Here is a 22,395-nt window from a genome sequence, read left to right on the forward strand (position 1 = left end):
TCCTGCACCTATTTTCTATGTTTCTGTTTCTAAAGCGGTGTTACCTCTTAAAATTCAGACAGGTTCTGTTTATGTGTGTCAGTGTGAGTCTTCCCTGTTGTTTTTTAGTAAAACATTTAACAATTTTTCATTTACACCTTTTTGGATTTTTTAGTCTTAGATGATGCTATTGCTCTTGATATGCTGGTGGTAACCTCTATCTCTAAATTATTCAAGGAAGTGAATACAGCAACTGGAGATCTGTTGCTATGAACAATGCTGCCTGGAATATCTTAACCATTTAATATAATCTTCTGGTATTACATTAGTTATTATGCAGTTTTATTTAGTAATGCTCATGTAATGGAAAATAAAGGAATGGCAGATGAATTGAAAACATTTTTTTTGTGTTTTCTCTGACCACACCCATCCCTTTCCACTTATATACCCCCTCTGGTTTTACGTTTCACTCCTTGCCATATCTGACACCATTTTGTCTCCTTTACATTGCTAGCCTTTGTCCGCCCATTTGCCAATTAAAATACCCATATCCACCTATCATTTCCCAGTCCTGACCCCAACACTTTTCCAGCTTTCGTCCCCCTACAACCATCAGTCTGAAGAAGGATCCCAACCCGAAACGTCACCAATCCTTTTTCTCTCCAGCGATGCCGCCTGACCCGCTGAGTTACTCCAGCAGTTTGTTTTACTTTGGCTGGACAATGGTGCCTTCCTCACCTTGGTGCCACTGTGTTATGTTGCGTCGTGGACTTTCTGTGTTTGTGCTTTTTTTTTAAATTTCTATTTTATTTTTTTTAATATGTTTTAATATTTATTATTTATTTATTTTTATGATACTGACTGTAAAGGGAAATTCATTTTGTTGTCTCTAATTGAGACAATGACAATAAATTTGAATACAATACAATACAATACAATACAATACAATACTCAAGATTCCAGCATCTGTAGTTTCTTGTGTCTCCACTCTGTCTGCGTGTGGTGCCACTTTCATCAAGTCAGCATGGACTCGGGACAATAGGCAATAAACAATGGACAATAGGTGCAGGAGTTGGCCATTAGGTGCAGGAGTAGGACTCCTAGAGTCTTTGAGAAAACCCTAAGCTTGTGAAAGAGACCATATGCAAGTGCTACATGGAGGTCCTTAGGTTGGAAGCCAAAGGTTGTCGAATGATCAAATATAGGAGCAAGGAAGTGCAGCAAAACCAGTATTCTTGGTGGTTTATTGCCTCTGATAGATCTTAAACCTAGAGGATTGATGTGGTGTGAAAGTTTGAAATCCAATGCATGTCCTGAAAAGCTTCTGACCACTCATCCAATCCTCAGCTTCCCTCAGACCTCATCCAATGAAGGTCCTAATTCCTCCTCTGTTCTCAAAAGGTAAATAGCAATTCCAGCTGATATCTGCTAATATAGAACTGAAACTAGGAGAACTGTTAGCCTTTGGAAAATTACTTGCAGCATGTGGCCAATGTACTTTACTGTTAGACAAGCCGTTCCTGCCTAGAATGTGTCAACAGATGACTCCTAAAGATATTATTATGTATTTTGGACCTTATGGAGTCCTGTGAGTAAAAAAGCTCATAATAAACTGATTAGACAAGAGTTATGTTATGCTTTGTCCACTGGGTACTTCATATGGGTTCTGAATTTCTTGGCACGATGCCTGGAGTATGGTATTTGAGAAATAAATGGGAAGTGTTTCTGAATAAAGGAAGGAAACACAAGGCATATGTAATCATATTTATTATCGTTAGTATTCCCAATGTTTAATTTAGGCTTGTTTTTCATCAACTCATTTGGCTTGCCAATTTTGAAGTTATTTTTGCTTCAGGTTTTGCATACCTGTTTATTAAGTCAGTTTTTCAAAAATATACAATGTAAAATAATTCAATGAAGCTTGATTATTATCCAGTAAATATTATTTCAGTGATCAATGTTAATGATCATTTATCATATACAGGAAGAGATGTATCAGCAGCCATCTCCATCATCAAAGACCCCTACCACCCATCGCATGACATTTTCTCCAAACTGCCATCTGGGAAGAGGTACAGGAGCATTAGCTGCAAAACCAGCAGGATGCTCCTCAGCTTCTCCCACAGGCTATAAGACTACTAAATGGACTTTGCCCCCTGCCAAGTATCGCGCACCAACCACCAACCTGGACACACTGCAGCAGAGCCACTGTTGTGCCGCTGCCGATCGGAACGCCTGTTGAATGTTTAGTAGAGTGTTAAATTTGTTCATGATACATGTATTTTTATTTCTATTTATTTTTAATGCACAGTGAATGACACTGGTTGAGCAACGTTTTTTTGTTTCCTCTGGGTATGTGAATACTCAGGAAATGACAATAAAGATATACAATCATGCCAGACATTGCCAAATAGAGATAACAGTGGCAATTAAAGGTGATATATGACCTTTCCTGAATATCCTACTTTTCTCCCATCCAAGATTTTGAAGTGAATATTATTCAGTTGTGTTACAGGTTACATTTTATCTGGGTCCTGTTGACACAAATGAAATACGTACAACATTTATGATTCAGCCGATTGCACCCCTTCTACCTTTCCTTATTTTGAAGAGATATAACCATATGCATCAAAGGGCTGAGTGAGCACAGTTTAGTTTAGTTTAGAGAAACAGTGCCATCGAGTCTGCGCTGACCAGATCCCCGCACATGAACACTATACTACACACTCTGGGGACATTTTTACATTTATACCAATCCAATTTACCTACATACCTGTATGTCATTGGAGTGTGGGAGAAAACTGAAGATCTCGGAGAAAACCTATGCAGTCACGGGGAGAATGTACAAACTCCATCCAGACAGCACAAGTAATCGGGATCGAACCTGGGTCCCCGGTGCAGTGTCAACAACTCTACCGCTGCGCCACCAAGCCGCCTAGTTGAAGCATCCAACTTTCAATTGCCTTTCAGTGTAATAAAGGTTGTTCATCTGGAGTCACAGATAGGTCAGTCCAGGTATAGACTGCAGTTTTTCTTCCTTAGGGGACACTTATTAAATCCGTGAACTCGTGGGTACTTACAAAACTGATGGTAGATTCTTGGGCATGTTCAACAGCATCTGTTTATTCTAAAGTAGTGAATTCCTTGTTTACATTTGATTTAATTTTTTAAAACAACCTAGCAAGGGGCAGGCATTAGACAATAATAAATTGTGTCAGCTTTAATTAACATCCTTGTAAATTGAATCATCGTTAAACAGCAATCATAATATGATCGAGTTTGCTGTGATTATAAAAGGGAAAGCATAAGAGTTATTCAGATTATAGGTTTTAGAAGGACACGGTAGGATTTGTTTCTGGCATAGAACTACAAGCAAGATTGGAGCTCCCACCTTTACTTGACGTCCCAGTTAGAGGCAGGAAATGGAGGTTTTGAAAGTCAAGTATAACCTAGCTGGTAAGTCATATCTTTTAGGAGTTTTATTCAACTCAAAGGGACAAATGAATCTTGTCAGCTACTGTACTTCAGGGTTGGTAGCTGGTCCAAACTCTTTTGTATGTTGTCATGCAAAGCCTCTAAAATAGAGGATATGAAGCTCCAGGAGGCTGCGCTGTGTCTGGCCGTCCCATTGTATAGGCTGGAATTACAGCGTTTGCAGATTCTTAAAGCATTCTGTATGGAAGGGCATTACTTATTCCTTCAGGTTGCTGATCATGGAACTCCTTGGTAGCTGGTCCAGACTCTTTTGAATGTTGTCATGCATGGAAGAAGAAGTGTGAACACATCTCATTCTGTTCTACAGAGATGACTCTGGATTAGAAGATGATCTTGAAGGATACAAAGGCAAACAGCAAGGCTCACTGGCTCTTCCTCTCAGAATTCCTCCACTACATCCAAATCCTTATCCATTGTTAGACACGAAATGCTAGAGTAACTCAGTGGGACAGGCAGCATCTCTGGAGAGAAGGAATGGGTGATGTTTTGGGTTGAGACCCTTCTTTAGACTGATGTCAGGGGAGAGGGAGATACATAGACAAGGAAAAGTAAGGTGTGAAAACAGGACAAAGGGAATGGAAATCAAGGAAAATGTAGAATAGCTCATTGTTAGTTGGGGGAAGGTAACAACAAAGCAATTAGCTTATTCTCTAAGATGGCGCCGGTGAGACGGCAGCCTGTCACGTGCCGCTATGTGTAGTGTGTATGTTTATTTAGTATTTTACTAGACTACGTATAAGTGTTATAGCTACAACTATTGCGTGTTGTTGAGTTCTTAACCAAGACTTAACCAAGACTTAACCAGTTAGGGGACTAAGAATTAAAGTTTACCCCTTCAAGACTTAACCAAGACTTAACCATACTATCTGGGGGAACGGGAGTGGAAATATGTGCCTGATATCGGCCAGACGGACTGAGCAAACTGCTGTGGTATACACCCGTCAGGAACTGCTAAGCCTGGTACATGGCTCAATATTCGGGATTCGACATGACATACCGAAGGAACTCTTACAGAGGAGACATCGGGGAACGTGTGCAGGGGTGAAGAGAAACAAGAGGAGGTTGGCGAGAACATGGAGAGAGACTTTTAAACCAGCCCTACCATCTATCACCGTGGGAAATGTTCGCTGCCTAACGAACAAATTAGACGAATTAGAAACCCTGGTCAGGTACCAGAAATTGTACCGGGAGAGCAGCATCATTAGCCTGACAGAGACGTGGTTGACGGAAAACACGTCCGATTCTCTGATCAGTTTCACCGGCTTCAGGACGATACGAGCGGACAGGGACACCGGAGCGAGCGGTAAGCAAAAAGGTGGGGGGGCTTTTACTGCTCGTCAACAACAAGTGGTGTAACCCTAATCATGCTACTATCAAAGAACAGATATGCAACAAGGACATTGAACTTTTAGCGGTTAGTTTAAGACCATATTACCTACCCAGGGAGTTCACTGTGGTGGTAGCCATTGTTGTTTACATTCCTCCATCTGCCAAGGCGGAAGTCGCGTGTGACGTGCTGCACACCACTATCGCGAGACTTCAGTCCAAGTACCCAGAGGCGTTCATTGTTGTGTCTGGAGATTACAACCATGTCTGTCTCTCTAAGATTTTGCCCACTTTTCAACAGTTTATTGACTGTACAACTAGAGATGATAAAACGCTGGATCTCTTGTATGCAAATGTGAAAAATGCATACAAATGTACAAATGTACTGCACTGCCCCCTCTTGGTAGATCAGACCACGACATGCTACATCTCTCTCCCTCCTACACCCCAGCTGCCAAGAGGCTGCCTGTCACCACCAGAACATCAACAGACTGGTATCCTGAGGCTGATGAAGCCCTGAGGTGCTGTTTTGAGACAACAGATTGGGATGTGTTCTGTGAGGAGTATGGGGAAGACATTGACGGCCTAACAGAATGCATTACCCATTACATCAATTTCTGTTATGATGACATCATGCCATCCAGGGTAATTCGTTGCTACCCTAATAACAAACCATGGATTACCAGCAGCCTGAAGGCCTTACTAAATGAGAAGAAAAAGGCTTTCAGGGAGGGCGACAGGAATAAAATCAAAGATAGATAGATAGATAGATAGATAGATAGATAGATAGATAGATAGATAGATAGATAGATAGATAGATAGATAGATAGATAGAACTTCAAAAGGAACTGAAGGTGAGGATTAAGGAGGGGAAAGAAGCATATAGGCTCAAACTAGAACGACAGCTGCAGCAAGATGGAGTGAAGCAGGTATGGGCTGGAATGCAAAAGGTCACGGGCATGAAGCAGAAGGTCGGTACACTGCCTGATGGCGAACAGAGTCTGGCTGATGATCTGAACAGATTTTTCAACAGATTTGACTGCCCCACACCATCCCAGCCTCCCCCACCTGGTCTGCTGATCATTGCTGCTTCCTCTCCACCTCCCCTCTCTCTCTCCAACACTCCTGAGATGTCACCTGCACGGAGTCCCCTCTTCCCACCTCCTACTCCACCACCAGCCCCACCTATGACTCTTCATACTGCTCAGGTCAAGATGATGCTGGACAGACTGAAGCCAGGGAAAGCAGTGGGGCCCGATGACACCAGCCCAAGGCTACTGAAGACTTGCTCTTCAGAGCTGTGTGGTATTCTAACACACCTGTTCAACCTGAGCTTGTGTCTACAGAAGGTCCCAAGGCTGTGGTAAACATCTTGCCTGGTACCTGTCCCAAAGAAGACCCATCCCACTCACCACAATGACTGCAGACCATTAGCGCTCACCTCACATATTATGAAGACATTTGAGAGACTTGTCCTCTCCTACATCAGGACTAGTGTGTCAACTAAAATGGATCCTTTACAGTTTGCATATCAGCCCAACATCAGTGTCGATGATGCCCTCATTTACATGCTGCAGAGGGCGTACACACATCTGGACATCCCTGATGCATCCGTAAGAATTACATTCTTTGACTTCTCAAGCGCCTTTAACACAATTCAGCCCCGACTGGTAGGGGAGAAGATGGAGAAGATGAAGGTGGATCCATTACTGGTACTGTGGTGTTTGGATTACCTTTTCCTCAGACCACAGTACGTGCGCCTACAGAACAATGTCTCAAGCACCATCCTGAGCAGCACAGGGGCTCCACAAGGAACTGTGCTGGCTCCATTCCTGTTCACCATCTACACAGCAGATTTCCAATACAACACCAACAGCTGCTTTTTGCAGAAATTTTCAGATGACACAGCTGTTGTCGGCCTCATCAAAGGGGGCAATGAGGAGGAGTATAGAGATACAATAAACAACTTTGTGGAGTGGAGTGCACACAATAATCTCCATCTCAACACCACAAAAACCAAGGAGATAGTTGTGGATTTCAGGAGGGGGAGGAGGAGGACTCAACCAACACCAATCACCATCAGGGGCACTGAGGTGGAGGTGGTCGACAACCACAGGTACCTTGGTGTGCAGCTTGACAGTGAGCTGGACTGGAAGAGTCATATGGAGGCGGTGTACAGGAAGGGACAAAGTCGACTGTATTTCTTAAGGAGGCTAAGGTCATTCAACATCTGCCAACCCCTGATGTGCAGTGTCTACCATTCAGTGGTGGCCAGTGCTTTGTTTTTTTGCTGTGGCTTGTTGGGGAGAAGGCGCCCGCATAGCGGACAAAAACAGACTGGACAAAGCTGATCAGGAAGGCCGGCTCAGTTGTCGGGGCTGAGCAACTAATGGTCCAGCAGGTGGCAGAGGCCAGAACAAACTGGGTTCAATAATGACCAACCCCACTCACCCACTCCACGCCCTGAAGGTGATCAAGAGCAGCATCTTCAGTCAGAGACTGATTGCACCAATGTGCAAAACTGAGAGATATAGGAAGTCTTGTATACCAGCTGCTATAAGGTTTTACAATGCACAAAAATAATTTTGCATTTTTTTAGTATTCATTCATTGTATTTTAACTTATTAAGTATGGAAGCTATCTGAGGAAATGTGTGGTGTTATGTCTGTCTTGAAGCTGTTGTGGCACTGTAATTTCCTGTAAAGGATTATTAAAGGATAAACAAACAAACAAACAGAGATAAAATGTAGTCGGAGAGAGTAAGTGGTCAGAGAACTGGGAAGGGGGAGGGAATGGAGAGAGGGAAAGCAAGGGTTACTTGAATTTTGATGCTGCCTGTCCCGCTGAGTTACTGCGGTATTTTGTGTCTATCTTTGATTTAAGCCAGCATCTGCAGTTCCTTCCCACACTCCTTATCCGTTGTAACAGGAACAGATTTTCTTGCGATATTTGCTGCTTTTTCTCCACTCATCTTGCAGTTGTGAGCGCGACTGTTTCTCGGAGCCTGTATCTGAAATGTTGTTCCCGCAAACTTTTGATAGATTGTGCTTTGAACATCCAGCTCCCACTCTAGCGAAGAATACTTGAGATACAAGAACCTCTAAGGCCAGTGGGGAAGTAATGCAAATGACAAAAGGCAATAGTTTAGAAATTCATCTCAGCAGTGTACCACTGGGGCAAATAGTCAAGCAGAATTTCAGGACTAATGCATCATTTTCTACAGTTGTACTTTAAACTTCTGAAAATAATTTTGAAAAAAATCTATAAAATCTGCTTGTGATGCAGCAGTTCAATAAAGCCTGCTGTGCAAATCACATTAGAGTGACACATTCTCTGCAAATGATTCCAAGATCATTACAAACAGCCTGCCTGAACCTTGATGGACTAGAAAATATTGTACAAGGATAAATAAAATTCATGTCAGTGGGCATCAGTTCACCCCGTCTTTCATTCACAGACACGCGCAAACGCAATGTCGGTGAATGATGAGCCTAACATCTGAGGTAAGCAAGTTACTGGAGAGTATTCTGAGGGTAATATATATATATATATACTAGACCAAGTGCAGACCCGTTGGGTCTGTTCCCCCAACGTGCGGTTGTGCGGGGTGGGGGAGGCAGCACGCAGCGTCACACGCACTAACTATCCCCCCCCCGCACTCACGCTAATTACCCCCTTGATATTATATTAATATTATTAATTTGCTCCTTTTACCCCATAACCACCCTATCTACTGACGCATAGCCCCCAACTTGCAGCAGAGAGAATGGGGAATTTTGTAAAATTATTAATATCTCAGTCATTTTTCATCAACGGGAAAAATCCTCGGCCCACATATGGTGGAGGGGGGCTCTGAGCAAGGTGGCCAAAAATGACGGCCGTAGGTGGTGGCGTTCTCTCGGAAATCGCAGCACAGATGGCCAAAAGCGGTCAAGACTTTTAGTAATATATATATATAACCACATGTGATTTTTTTCTATTACAATTCTCAAATTGTGGAGTACTGAGACGCTAGACAGTATACATTTAAAAAAATATATATATATGCGTTTGGATAGACAGAGGCTGATTAAGGATAGTCAGCATGGTTTTGTGTGGGGAGATCGTGTCTTATGAACCTGAGTTTTTTTTTGAAGGAGTAACCAAAAAGGTTGATGAGGGGGGCAAAGCTGTAGATGTTGTCTATATGGAATTGACCAAAGCATTTGGCATGTTCTCTCATAGTAGGCTGATCTGGAAAGTTATCCAGGGAGAAGTAGCCTAGTGAATAGAGAATTGGCTTCATGGAAGGAAGCAGAAGGCGAGGATGGATTGTTGTTTTTTGGGCTGGAGGCCTCTAACTAGTGGTGTGCCTCGGGGATCGGTGTTCGGCCCATTGATGTTTGTGGATCATATCAATGATTTGGATGAGAATGAAGAAGACATGATGAGAAAGTTTGTAAATGACACTAAATTGGGTGGTAACGTAGATACTGAAGATGGTTATCAAAAATTAATGCAGGATCTTGATCAGTTAGCCAAATGGGCTAGAGTTAATGGAGTTTAATGCCGATAAGTTTGAGGTGTTGCATTTTTTGAAGTTTGACGAGGGCAGGACCTATCCAGTGAATGGCAGTGCCCACTAAACCCTGCTTAGAGCAGAGGGATCTAAGAGTTCTGGTAAACACAAAATGCTGGAGTAACTCAGTGGGACAGGCAGCATCTCTGGAGATAAGGAATCGGTGATGTTTAGGGTCGAGACCCTTCTTCAGACTGTTCAGGTACATAGTCTTTGAACGTGTTATCACAAGTGTATAGGGTGGTCAAGAAAGCTTTCAGTACATTGGCTTGTTCCTTTTCTCCAGAGATGCTGCCTGACCTGCTACGTTTCTCCTGGACTTTGTGTCTATCTTCAGGTCTGAAGAGGGATTCCGACCCAAAATGTCACCTGCTCCGTTTCTCCAGAGATGCTGCCTGACCCCTTGAGTTACTCCAGCACTTTGCGTCCTTTAATGGAAGTGTCTTGTTGCTAAAATCATTGACCTCAAGAAAAATAGATTTGGGAAATTATAATACTGTACCAGAAATAATTTCATAGAATTCCACAAAATATGTGTTAATATCTATCTATCTATATATCTATAAAACTCTGGGGCCATCCGACCGACTGCCGACCGGCGCCCTTCCTGCCTTTTGATTCGTGCCCGATACTCGCAGATGTCCAATCGGAATGGCCGATGCTCGCAGATGTCCAATCGGAATGGATTCATTTGCATGTACGGCTGCCGGCTGCATTTCTTCCTTTGATTCATTGCCACGCCCAATCCAGACGCTCAATCTCCGAAATATTTTCCATTTCGGTAGAGATTTCTCTTTTCTTTCTAAGTATCCGCTCCTCATTTTATTTCGTCGTGTTGAAGTACAAGTTTTTAATCAAATCCTTCTCCCCCCCCCACCCCCAAGTATTTCAAAAAGAAACTGGCTTCTCCATTCACATGCCAGCTTCCAACACACTTCGAAACAAAGTTGCAAGACAGGAACATTCTGAACTTTTCACTGCTGCAGCAGGCAGGGGAGGTGCCATTGGATTTTTTTTAAATCCACTGCTGAGGGAGGCAGGGCAATGCTGGAATCTTACTTTTGGGAACGGCTTCAGTTCCATTGGAGGAGACGGGTGCATGGTGGAATATTGGGTTGGGGGATCACACCATTGGGGGAGCAGACCCAATGGGTCTGCACTTGGTCTAGTAATTAATATAATCCCGTGACTGTGTTATACCATGCGCAATAGAATTTTAAACAAATCTGTTTCAACAAAGCTGCAAATCGTTCTGATTTTGGGACTTAAAAAATATATATTATTTGGTCCAATTGCAATGAAATAGTTACATCTTCTTCAGCATGATTTATGAATTCTGACCAGGATGTAACACCAGCACCAACATGGGACTCTAATGGTAAAATGAAAGGAAAGTGAACTTTGTAGGTTTTGTCCTGGAGGAGCTGCGGTTTATTGGAACTGCTTCAAGAAGAGGAAAGCTAGTCTTGTTTCCGAGCCCAGAGGTTAATTTAAAGCAGTGATTAAAGCACAAACCTTTCATTGGCTGTGAAGTGCTTTGGGATGTCCTGGGGCCCTGAAGGATTCTGTGCAAATGCAAGTTATTTCTTTAATTTAGGTCAATATTGTAGAAATGATTCTGAATCGAAACAATTGCTCTCTCTGTGATTCAGTAGTAAATTCCCTTGCAAATATATATTTGAAGCAGAGAAATAAGGAACAGCAGATGCTGATTTACAAAAAAAAGACAAAGTGGTGGAGTAACAGAACGGGTCAAACAGCATCCCTGGAGAACATAGATAATTGACGTTTCAGGTTGGGACAAGGGTCCAGATCCTAAACATCATCCATCCATGTTCTCCAGAGATGCAGCCCGACCCACTGAGTCACTTCAGCACTGTGTGTCTATATTTGAATCATATTGCTGAGGAAAATACTGGATTTGCAACCTCGTCTTTGACAGGTGAACTGAATACAGCCATGACGTTATAATATCATCAGCATTAATATTATAAAGCAAAACATAACAAAACTCCATGTGCTAAAAATTTAGAAATAAAAATATATTGATAATACTCAGCAAAACAAACATTTCACTGTACCTAGCTAGGTACATGTAACAATAAGGTATAATTTGAAAAGTATAATTGAGGTCATGCATCATTTGTGCAGAGAAAAACTGAGCTAATGTTTTAGGTCAATGACCTTTCATCAATGTCCTAACAAAATGTCACGGACTAAAATGTTAGCACTGCTTGTCATTACAAGAAGCAATTGACCTGCTGAGTATTACTGGCATTGTTTTAAATGTTAGTGATATTATACCCGACTTCCATGACCATGAACATAATTGGGTCAGCAACTCAGTGTTTATATCACAGGAATTCTCCTTAGTATTTTAAGTAATACTAATTCTAAATTGACACTTAAAAATAGTTCAGCTGTTGTAAGATGTTGGCGAAGTCCCACTTGGAGTATTATGTTCAGTTATGGTCTCCCTGTTATAGGAAAGATATTACTAAGTTGGAAAGGGCACAGAGAACATTTATGAAGGATACTGAGTTGGATGATCAGCCATGATCATATTGAATGGCGGTGCAGGCTCGAAGGGCCGAATGGCCTATTCCTGCACCTATTTTCTATGTTTCTATGTTTCTATGAAGATGTGGCCAGGACTTGGGAGCCTGAACTATTGGGAAAGGTTGGACAGACTAGGACTTTATTCCTTTGAGCGCAGGAGACTGTCTTCGAGAGGTGTGTAAGATCATGAGAGGAATTGATAGGGTGAATGCATAAATATTTAACCAGGATAGGGGAATTAAGAACCAGATTTAAGGTGAGAAGGAGAGATTTAATAGGAACCTGAGGGGCATCTTTTTCCACACAGAGGATTATGAGTATATCGAATGAGCTGCCAGAGGAGGTAGTCGAGGCAGGTACTATAATAGCATTTAAAATACATGGAATGGGAAATGTTTAGAAGAATGTGTGTCAAACACAGGCAAATGGGACCAGATAAGATGAGGCATCTTAGTTGGCATGGATGTGTTGGGTTGAAGGGCCTGTTTCCTTGCTGTGTGGTCTATGACTATGTGGTCACCATCACTTTACTGTTTATGGGAAGTTGCAGTATGAAGATTTAGTATTCACATTTCCTATCTTATTGTAGGTAGACAAAAATGCTGGAGAAACTCAGCGGGTGAGGCAGCACCTATGGATCGAAGAAATAGGTGACGTTTTGGGTCGAGACCCTTCTTCAGTCTGAAGGGTTTCGACCTGAAACGGCACCTTTTCTATAGATGCTGCCTCACCTGCTGAGTTTCTCCTGCAGTTTTGTCTACCTTCGATTTTTCCAGCATCTGCAGTTCTTTCTTAAACATCCTATCTTTTCGTAGTTACTATAGTAGTTAATGACTCAATGACTCCTTTGGGTCACCCCAAGTTTGTGAATTGATGCTATTAAATAAAATTATTTTTTTCTTCTCAGCTACTGTCCAATGAATCATCATTATTGTGTTAACATCAAGCGAGGACTAGAACAGATTTGTCAAGCTAAACCCTGCAGCCAAATAGTCTCCCAATGTATACTAAATATCTGAAAAAATACCTTGGCAAAGTTCGAGAAATACACAAAGTGTTGAAGTAAAGGGCCCGTCCCACTTCGTGATTTTTTTCGGCGACTGCCGGCGCCATTGACTGGCGTATCAGGGTTGCCGAAAGATTTTGAACATTTCAAAATCCAGCGGTGACAAAAAAAATGTTGCGGCACTTGAGGAATCACCGCGTGTCAATACGTCGTCATGCCGCATCATGCCCCGACTTTTTCGGTGACCTGATACGTCCGTCAATGATGCTGGCAGTCACCGTAGAAAATCGGCAAGTGGGGCGGTCCCTTAACGCAGCAGGTCAGGCAACATCTTCTTCAGAAGGGTCCCGACCCGAAACATCACTTATCCACGTTCTGCAGACCCACTGAGTTACTCCAGCGCTTTGTATCTTTTTTTTGTAAACCAGCTTCTACAGCCCCTTGTGTGTCCATCTCTCTGGAGAAATACATTGTCCAGTTGCATCTGAGTAATAGCCAGAATGACAGGAAGGAAGAGATAATACCAGAAGAAACATTTGGAAAAAAAAGATCATCAATCAATCAATCAATCAATCAATCAATCAATCAATCAACCTTTCAATCAATCAATCGACCTTTATTGTCATCTTGCAAGCAACAGTTGTACAGTGCAAAATGAAAAGACGTTTCCCAGGGAATAGCGGAGCATCGCACATGAAATTTAAAACATTTCACACATAATAACACTAAAAACAATCCAGTCCCTGATGGAACAGTATAAATAGTTAAAAGCAGGTAAAACAACAACGTTAAAATACAGTAAAACCAATCATAAAAATGTCCGGGGCAGCTGATTTGAGTGGCCAGTGCCAGTTATTAAAGTGGCTGTGCCAAGCCGCAGAATCAGGTGACTGTGAGTACAGAGTGACTGTTTAGCAGCCTCACAGCCTGTGGTAGGAAGCTGTTTAGCAGTCTTGTATCCGGGCTTTGATGCTGCGATATCTCTTGCCTGATGGCAGGAGATCCAGGTGTATGTGGAGGGGGTGCAGTTTGTCCTTAGCAATTCTCTGAGCTTTTTTCAGACAGCGGCTCTGGAACAGTTCTTGTACCGAGGGTAGGGAGACGCCAATGATCCTCTCTGCTCCCCTCACTACCCTCTGCAGAGCCTTCCTGTCCGAGCAGTTGCAGGTGGAGTACCACGTATTTATTCAGTACGTGAGTAGACTCCACCGTACCCCTGTAGGATGTTGGTGGGGAGTGAGGCCTGTTTGAGTTTCCTCAGGAAATGCAGTCGCTGATGGGCCCGTTTGACGGTCCCAGTGGTGTTCCTGGACCAGGTGAGACTGTCTGTAATTTGCACACCGAGGAACTTTATGCTCTCCACTCTCTCCACTGCAGTGCCACTGATGTTGAGGGGTGTATGCTTTGGCTGCGCCCTCCTGAAGTCGACAACCATCTCCTTTGTTTTGTCGACATCTCATTCTAGATTATTTTTGCCGCACCAGTCCACTAGTTGTTTTATTTCCTCCCTGTACATTGATTTGTCATCTCCGCTGATGAGTCCCACCACTGTTGTGTCATCCGCGAATTTTATGATCTTATTGTCCCTGAATCTGGCAGCACAGTCATGTGTGAGCAATGTGAACAACAGTGGGCTGAGGACACAGCCTTCAGGGGAGCCGGTGCTCAGCATGATCGAGCCTGAAGTGTTCTTGCCAACACGGACTGACTGCGGTCTCTCTGTCAGAAAGTCCAAGATCCAGTGACACAGGGTGGTGTTGAGGCCCAGCAGGGTTAGTTTCTCCACAAGTCTCTGTGGGATGATGGTGTTAAACGCTGAGCTGAAGTCAATGTACAGGATTCTGGCATATGTGTTTTTGTTTTCCAGATGCGTGAGTACTGTGTGCAGCGTGGTAGAGATGGCATCCTCTGTAGAACGGTTGGGGCGATAGGCAAACTGGAGGGGGTCTAATGATGAAGGGAGGCTGGCAGTAGTGTGGGGTTTCACCAGGCGTTCAAAACACTTCATTATTATTGGGGTCAAGGCGACAGGGCAGTAGTCATTTAGGCAGGCAACCACTGGTTTCTTCGCTATGGGGATTATTGTGGAAGTTTTGAGGCATGTGGGGACAATGGCTTGACTAAGGGAGATGTTAAAGATGTCTGTTAGCACATCTGCTAACTCCTCAGCACATTCCTTGAGCACACGTCCTGGGATGTTGTCGGATCCGACTGCTTTCCACGGGTTGACTTTGGACAGGGTTCTCCGTGTGTCCATCGGGTCTATGGTCAGGACTGGCTGGTCGGTTTGTAGGCAGGGACTGGCTCTCCCCTTGAATCATCTGTTCAACTGCGTGAGATGAGAGACAAATTTTGGATTTTGCACTTTGTTAAATGATTGCTTTCATGGCTATTAACTGATCAGTGTTGGAGTCTGTGAAGAGGTGTAATCTAATCTGCATTTACAATGGCTTGCTCCCTTTGTCTGGAGACGATTTCTGTGCCTCCTGTGGTGCCAGCGGTACACACTGGAAACAGTTGTCACTCAGCATCTCATTTACACCTAGCATTAGATAATGCACACATACAAAAAAAAACACCGTCTCATTCAAAATCAACAACACAGCCAGGGACTCGCAGAAATCTGCAATTTGAGTAATTTGCACTTCTTTCCAGTGTAAATATTGTGCAGGCAGAAGAGAGAGAGAGAGATGTGCGTTTTTAAAAGAATGTGATGAGACATTTTTAATATACTTCATTCAGTCTTCACAGTGAGGAGAAAATTCCCCCAGCATATCAAAACCTTTGACATGAAAAGAAATTAATAAATAGTGTACCTACAGAGCATTTCATTATAATGCAACACTCTTTCCAGGTTCAAGCTGAGGCATTAGATTGACAGAAGACAGTCACAGCTGCAGGTTCAAGTTTCAAATGTCTAGTCTATTTTTTCTCCAGTCTGTGTATTGATAGATGCATTTTCCATCATCCTGCGATTAGCCTGACAGCTTGGTATCAGGCAAGTGCCTTTCTAAGCTGCACTAAGAGCATTGGCTGAGCTCTGAAAAACAACCCCTTGGTATTAATAAATGTCATTCTCAGCTCTAGGAGCAGTTGGCCATGAATGCAATAAAGAAGCCAGCAGTTTTGATCCGTCCACTGGGACTCTGCTTCCTCTGCTCCAGTTTGCAGTACACAATCTGGCATCAAATAAATGTACAGCATTGGATTAATAACAACAGAAATATATTTGTGTAGCAGGTAACTCCATTTTTTTCCTGCTTCCTCCTTTAGTCATTTTCATCTTGTTTTTCTTCCCCTCTTAGCTGCGTTTACATTTTTTTAACTCTCATTTTGACCTAATCCTGATGAAATTTACATTGGTATTCTGCCATTTTTCTGTTTTCAATAAAGTGAATCGCAGCAAATTGAAGAGATAAATTGAGAATACAGATGGCCATTATGAACTAAACATTGTTTGGTTCCCTGAAATTACAGTAATGATGCCCCCAGATGATTCCTAAGTCTATGTTTCCGATGTGACAGATTTATATTGCCACAATTCCCCACTGGATTTTTGTCAACTCCTATCACACAGCTGCTGGATATACTGGAGAGCTATGTAAATGTCACTGTAAAAAAAAAAGCTGCCGCTCTGTTTATCCTTTCATTAGGGATTGCATGCTGGAGAGAAGGAATTGGTTCAGAACAATTCTAGTTTTTTTTTAATATAATGAACACAAAAACGAATTAGTTCTTTTTCTTGCAAATATAGATATGAAGAGAAGTTTTTATTTTCACCTGAGTCATACCCAAGACACTCGAGTGACTTGAATTGCATGAGAGATTATGACTTACTTTTAATCCGAACATCTCTTCAATTTGTATGTAACACGCAAAATATTACAGTCACATTTCACATCCAGTCAATTAATTTCACAGTCAAAGCAGGTTTTTGTATTTTGCGGGAAAAATAATTTTCACCACTGCTTTCTATTGCAGTGCTAGTTTGACAAAATAATAAGCCTCAATATGTTCAAAAGAATAACTATTGTTTTCTGTGCTGCAGGGCAGCAATAATATTTCCAAAAATATTTTTGAGCTCTACATTTAAAACAAATTCTCTGGATTACCTTTCTGAATCCAGTTTGAGAAACAAATTGCTAAGCCCACAATCACTTAAACATTTTCAGATGCTCTACCTGCATTGGAGGCTTAAGCAACTATTTGTGTCAACTGCAGCAATGAGCTTTCTCAATGCATGAATAATATCACAAAATGAGATGATCATTACCTACATAAAACCAATTTCTGTTTGTTTGTGTCAGTGCAGAATACCCCCCCTTCTGTGTTCTGCCTGGGTGCCAGGATGTCACAGATAATAGCAATGCGTGGCAGGCTTTATCTAACAGCAGTTCCCTGTGGGGCTTGAAACTTCACTTGTCATATTTACTATGGATTACAGCAACTACAAGGAGCTAAACACTGCCACCACCTCATATTATCTGAAGCTGATGCAAAATAAAACCTAATTTGGCAGACTCGCCCTTCTTTTATCATCTGTTGATGTAATGCAAAATGTGCTGCATTCCACAGGGCTGGCATACAAACCACATCACAACATATCCTTGTAACATAACATTATATATCATTATTTAGTAATACAACGATGATCGTGCCCAGGAGCTGGCAGGCCCAGGATCAGTTGGCTTTAGTGAATCCTATTGTAATCCAACACCATGACCTAATTTCTTCTCCCAACTGCTTGTGCAGCTCAACTCAATTTATGATACTGAAAAAGTAATGAGCATATCTTACTGGGAAAGAGTGCACGTTAGTGACATTATTTTCATGGATTGTAATCTATCTGCGTATGAACATTTAATGATACATTGCTTTCTACTTTTCAACACAAGTTCCTCTCAATTGCTAACCATCCAATTCACTTCTTCTGTAACTCCCATGCTATCTGATATTTTAAATAGCATGCTCCCATAAATATTCTCCCTATCATTTTTAAATCTGCTCCAATTGCCACTCAGCATCAAAAAGCCATGCTTGACCACACTGTCCTCATTATTTTCCACTATAAAATCACTGAACATGGCATCACAACATCATAAGTGATAGGAAAAGAATTAGGCCATTTGGCCCATCAATTCAATATGACTGATCTATCTCTCCCTCCTAACCCCATTCTTCTGCCTTCTCGCCATAACCTTTGGCACCTGTACCGATCAAAAATCTATCTATTTTTTGCCTTAAATATATCCACTGACTTGGCCTCCACAGCATTCTGTGGCAAAGAATTCCACAGCTTCACCAACCTCTGACTAAAGAAATTCCTCCTCATCTCTTCCCAAAAAGAATGTCCTTTCAGTCTGAGGCTATGACCGAGTCCTAGCCTCCCCCACTAGTTGAAACATCCTCTCCTCATCCACTCTATCACTATTCTGTACATTCCCCCTCATTCTTCTAGACTCCAGCGAGTACAGACCCAGTGCCCTCAAAAGCTCATCATATGTCATGTATAATCCAAATTTGTGCATATCATTCCCACATGACATTACTTCAGATGAGAGGGGAAATATTTAATAGGAGATGGTGGGTATATGGAGAGAGCTGCCGGAGATGGTAGTTGAGTGCAGGAAGGAACTGCAGATGCTGCGGCAGGTAGTATAGCAGCATTTAAAGGAAATTTGGACAGGTACATAGATAGGAAAGTATTAGAGGGATATGGACAGTTGGGAGTAGAGTAGATGGGGCATTGTGGTTGGCAAGGACAATTTGAGCCGAAGGGCCCACTCCATGCTGTGTGACCATGTCAAGTCAAGTCAAGTCAAGTCGTCAAGTTTATTCATCACATACACATACGAGATGTGCTGTGAAATGAAAAGTGGCAATGCTCGCGGACTTTTGTGCAAAAAGACAAACAAACAAACAACCAAACAAACTATAAACACAATCACATATTCTTTTACATTTTAAATATTGTGGGCGGAAGGAAAAACGTTCAGTAAACAGAATAATGCCAATACCATTGCTATGAAAAAATTGAAACAAAAATAACATTCTCTGATATTGTAGTGCATCCACACACTCCCTTTATCTCGTGTGATTGGGTGGAAGCTGAGAATATGGCACTGGCCTCCAAGTTGATGAGGTGCACGTTAGACCATGATCTTATTGACGGGTAGAGCAGACTTAACGGCTGTAAAGCCTATTTCTATTTCTTTGGTTACATTTTTGTGATATAAAATGTGACATTACCCAAAATATGTTATGACATAAAACATGACATGATGAGTTGTGACATAAAATGGATGGACCAAGACATGATATGACATGAAATATAATTCACAAAAAATGTGATGTGGATCATATTACTTTATAAAATGTGCTGTGGCACAAAATTCAGCAGTGTCATGATCTAAAACATCATCATACCCACATGTGTGTAACAGTGTGTAAGCCATGTCAGGAAATTGAACTTTTCTTGATTTAAATATAACTCATGAAATGAGATATGACATGAAATCTGATCTGGCTGTGCAACCTAATGTGATACAAATATAGAACATGAAATCTGATGTACGTAAGATGTGATACATGTTGGGAATAATTGATGCTGTGTCATCATACATGACTTGACATAACATATCATAGATCAGAAAATATGACAGGATATTAGATGTGAAATGATGAAACATGATGTGGTGTAAAAGATGATTGTGGTCTTCAAAACAAGTAGTGTGAGACATAACACAAACTTAAACCTGCTGGACATGCAATGTGATGTAGTGAAGATGTGATAAGATACAAATTGTATAATGACATAGAACCTTTAGGGGCGGCACAGTGACGCAGCGGCAAAGTTGCTGCCTTACAGCAACACTGACCGGGTTAGAACCTGATTACGGGTGCAGTCTGTATGGAGTTTGTACGTTCACCCCGTAACCCGCATGGGTTTTCTCTGGGATCTCTTCCACCTTCCAAAGACGTACAGGTTTGCTGGTTAAATGGATTAGTATAAATGTAAATTGTCCCTAGTGTGTATAGTATAGCATGAGTGTACAAGGATCGCTGGTCGGCGTGGACTCAGTGGGCCCAAGTGGCTGTTTCCGTGCTGTATCACTAAACTAAACTAAACCTCATGATACAATGATGTTGTAGTGAGACCAGGCAGGTTGAGTGGAATTGTTTTTATTGACAAAAAACAAACAGAAGCTCGTAAGACTGCGTACCTAGTCTAGCTAACGGACACAGCTCCTGTCGATGGGGAGGGGAGGAGCGCTAATAACTAAAAGCCCGCCAATGAACTCCCGCGGTCACGTGACAATGCCGACCCAAGTCAAGGGTTCTGACATCCCCAGCCCCACCACTAGGCGCTGCAACAGGACCACCACCCCCCCAGAACTAGAGGAAAGGAAACGAGCGGGAGTCCGAATCAGGTTTCCAGACCGCATGGAGACAGGAGGGACACGCACAACAGGTGCAACTGGCACAACCATGTGCAACCGGCGAAAGCGGGATGGCCAGCAGACGACCTCTACGATGGGCCACCGACACCGGGCTATCGACATCCAGGTGGGCGGGCTTGAGGCGGAAATGAACTCTGCCAGCTCCCGACATCCAAAACAAAAGTCATGATGCTGGGTTGCAACACCTGGAAAGGGCCCTCATGAGGCCGTTGCAACGGAGTCCGTCGAGAGTCCCTGCGGAGGAAAGCAATGAGGCAGTCCTTGAGTGCAGGCGGAACATAGGACGTAGCAACACTGCAGCGAGAGGTTGGATCAGGGGCTAGTCCACCCACTTTCTCACGGAGGTGCGCCCGCACAGACGAAAGGGGTGCCTGCTGCCCCCAAGCCGCTGGAAGAAAATCGCCGGGTACCTTCAGAGGGGAGCCGTAAACCAATTCAGCAGATGATGTGGCCAAATCCACCTATGGGGTCGTGCGGATCCCCAGCAACACCCATGGCAATGCATCCACCCAAACAGGGCCCATGAGCCGTGCTTTCAACGAGGACTTCAGGTGCCAGTGCAAGCGCTCAACCAAGCCGTTGACCTGAGGATGATACGCAGTAGTGTGATGCAGCTGAGCACCATACAGCAGGGCCATGGCTGACCACAGAGCAGCGTGAACTGAGCACCACGGTCCGAAGAGGTCAGCGGGAACTCCAAAACCTGCCACCCAGTGGGCCACGAGAGCCTGAGCACAAGTCACGGTGGAGGTGTCACTTGCAAAAGAAAAGTGGGGAAGAATTGCAGAGCAGTTATTTCACAAGATTTCTCTTTTGCGAGCATGGAATTACCACATTTACCATTGTTGCTGCGAGTGTGGAAAGAGATGACGGTAAGAAAGAAGGGGTGATAAATGAGGGAAGAAGGAGGAGGAGAAATGAAGAATGCACTCAGCACATTAATGCAATCACAAAGAAAGCTGATCAATGATCATTTTGAGGATATACCTCACTGGATGCCTGATTGAAATTCTGCAGGTGTAAGATGGAGAGCATGGTTGTGCCACAGCCTGAGTCAGCAACTCGAACACACAAGCGAAGGAATGGCAAAGAGTGCTAGACGCTACCCAGACCATCACATGTACTGACCACCCAACGATCGAAGTGATCTATAGGAGCAATACCTAAAATGGCAGCCAATATCATGAAAGACCCACACCACCTCGGCCATGCTCTAAATTTGTGACAATGATCAGGGCAAAAATACATGAGCCTGAAAACTGTGACCACCAGGTTCAAGAATAACTTCTTGCCAATCACCACCAGGCTCTTGAACAGTGTACAACACTAACCTCAGCAATGGTGAACCTCTATTGACTGAGTTTTTCATTGCACTATTAATAATATGGGTAATAATTAGTTGAATGATTACAATTAATTATTACGGCTCTGTTGTCAGAATAAATTACAATTAATTCTTGACTCTTGTATGGTAGGGAGATGAAGGAAGGAATGAAGTAGAGAGAGAGGAAGGAGAGAGAGGGAGAAAGAGAGAGGGAGAGGGAGAGGAAGGAGAGAGAGGGAGAGAGAGAGAAGAAAGGGAGTGAGAGAGAGGAAGGAGAGAGGGGGAGAGGAAGGAGAGAGAGTGGGAGGGAGGGAGAGCTGGAGCAGGGAAGGGGGGGGGGGGGGTAGTGGGGGGGGGGAGGGGGAGAGGATGAAGGTAGAGGAAGAGGATGTATAGGGACAGGCGAGGGAAGGAATGGGAGAGAGGCACGAGTGAAAACATTGAAGACAAGAGAATTTGGAGAGAAGTAAGGAAGGAAGGAAGGAAGGAAGGGAAAAGAAGGTAGATAGACAGAGTAAAGTGAGAGGTCGGTGAAAGGGAGAGAGTTTACAACAATCCTGTATAGGACAGGAGCAGATTAGGCAGTGGCCAAATCAACTATCATTGGACCTTGTCATAACATGATGTGGTCTTCTTTGTGGTCTCTTGCCTTTTGGCACATATTCCATTGGCACTTATGCATTATAAT

The sequence above is a fragment of the Leucoraja erinacea genome, chromosome 3 (assembly GCF_028641065.1).
Source record: "Leucoraja erinacea ecotype New England chromosome 3, Leri_hhj_1, whole genome shotgun sequence".
In the NCBI taxonomy this organism is placed as follows: domain Eukaryota; kingdom Metazoa; phylum Chordata; class Chondrichthyes; order Rajiformes; family Rajidae; genus Leucoraja; species Leucoraja erinaceus.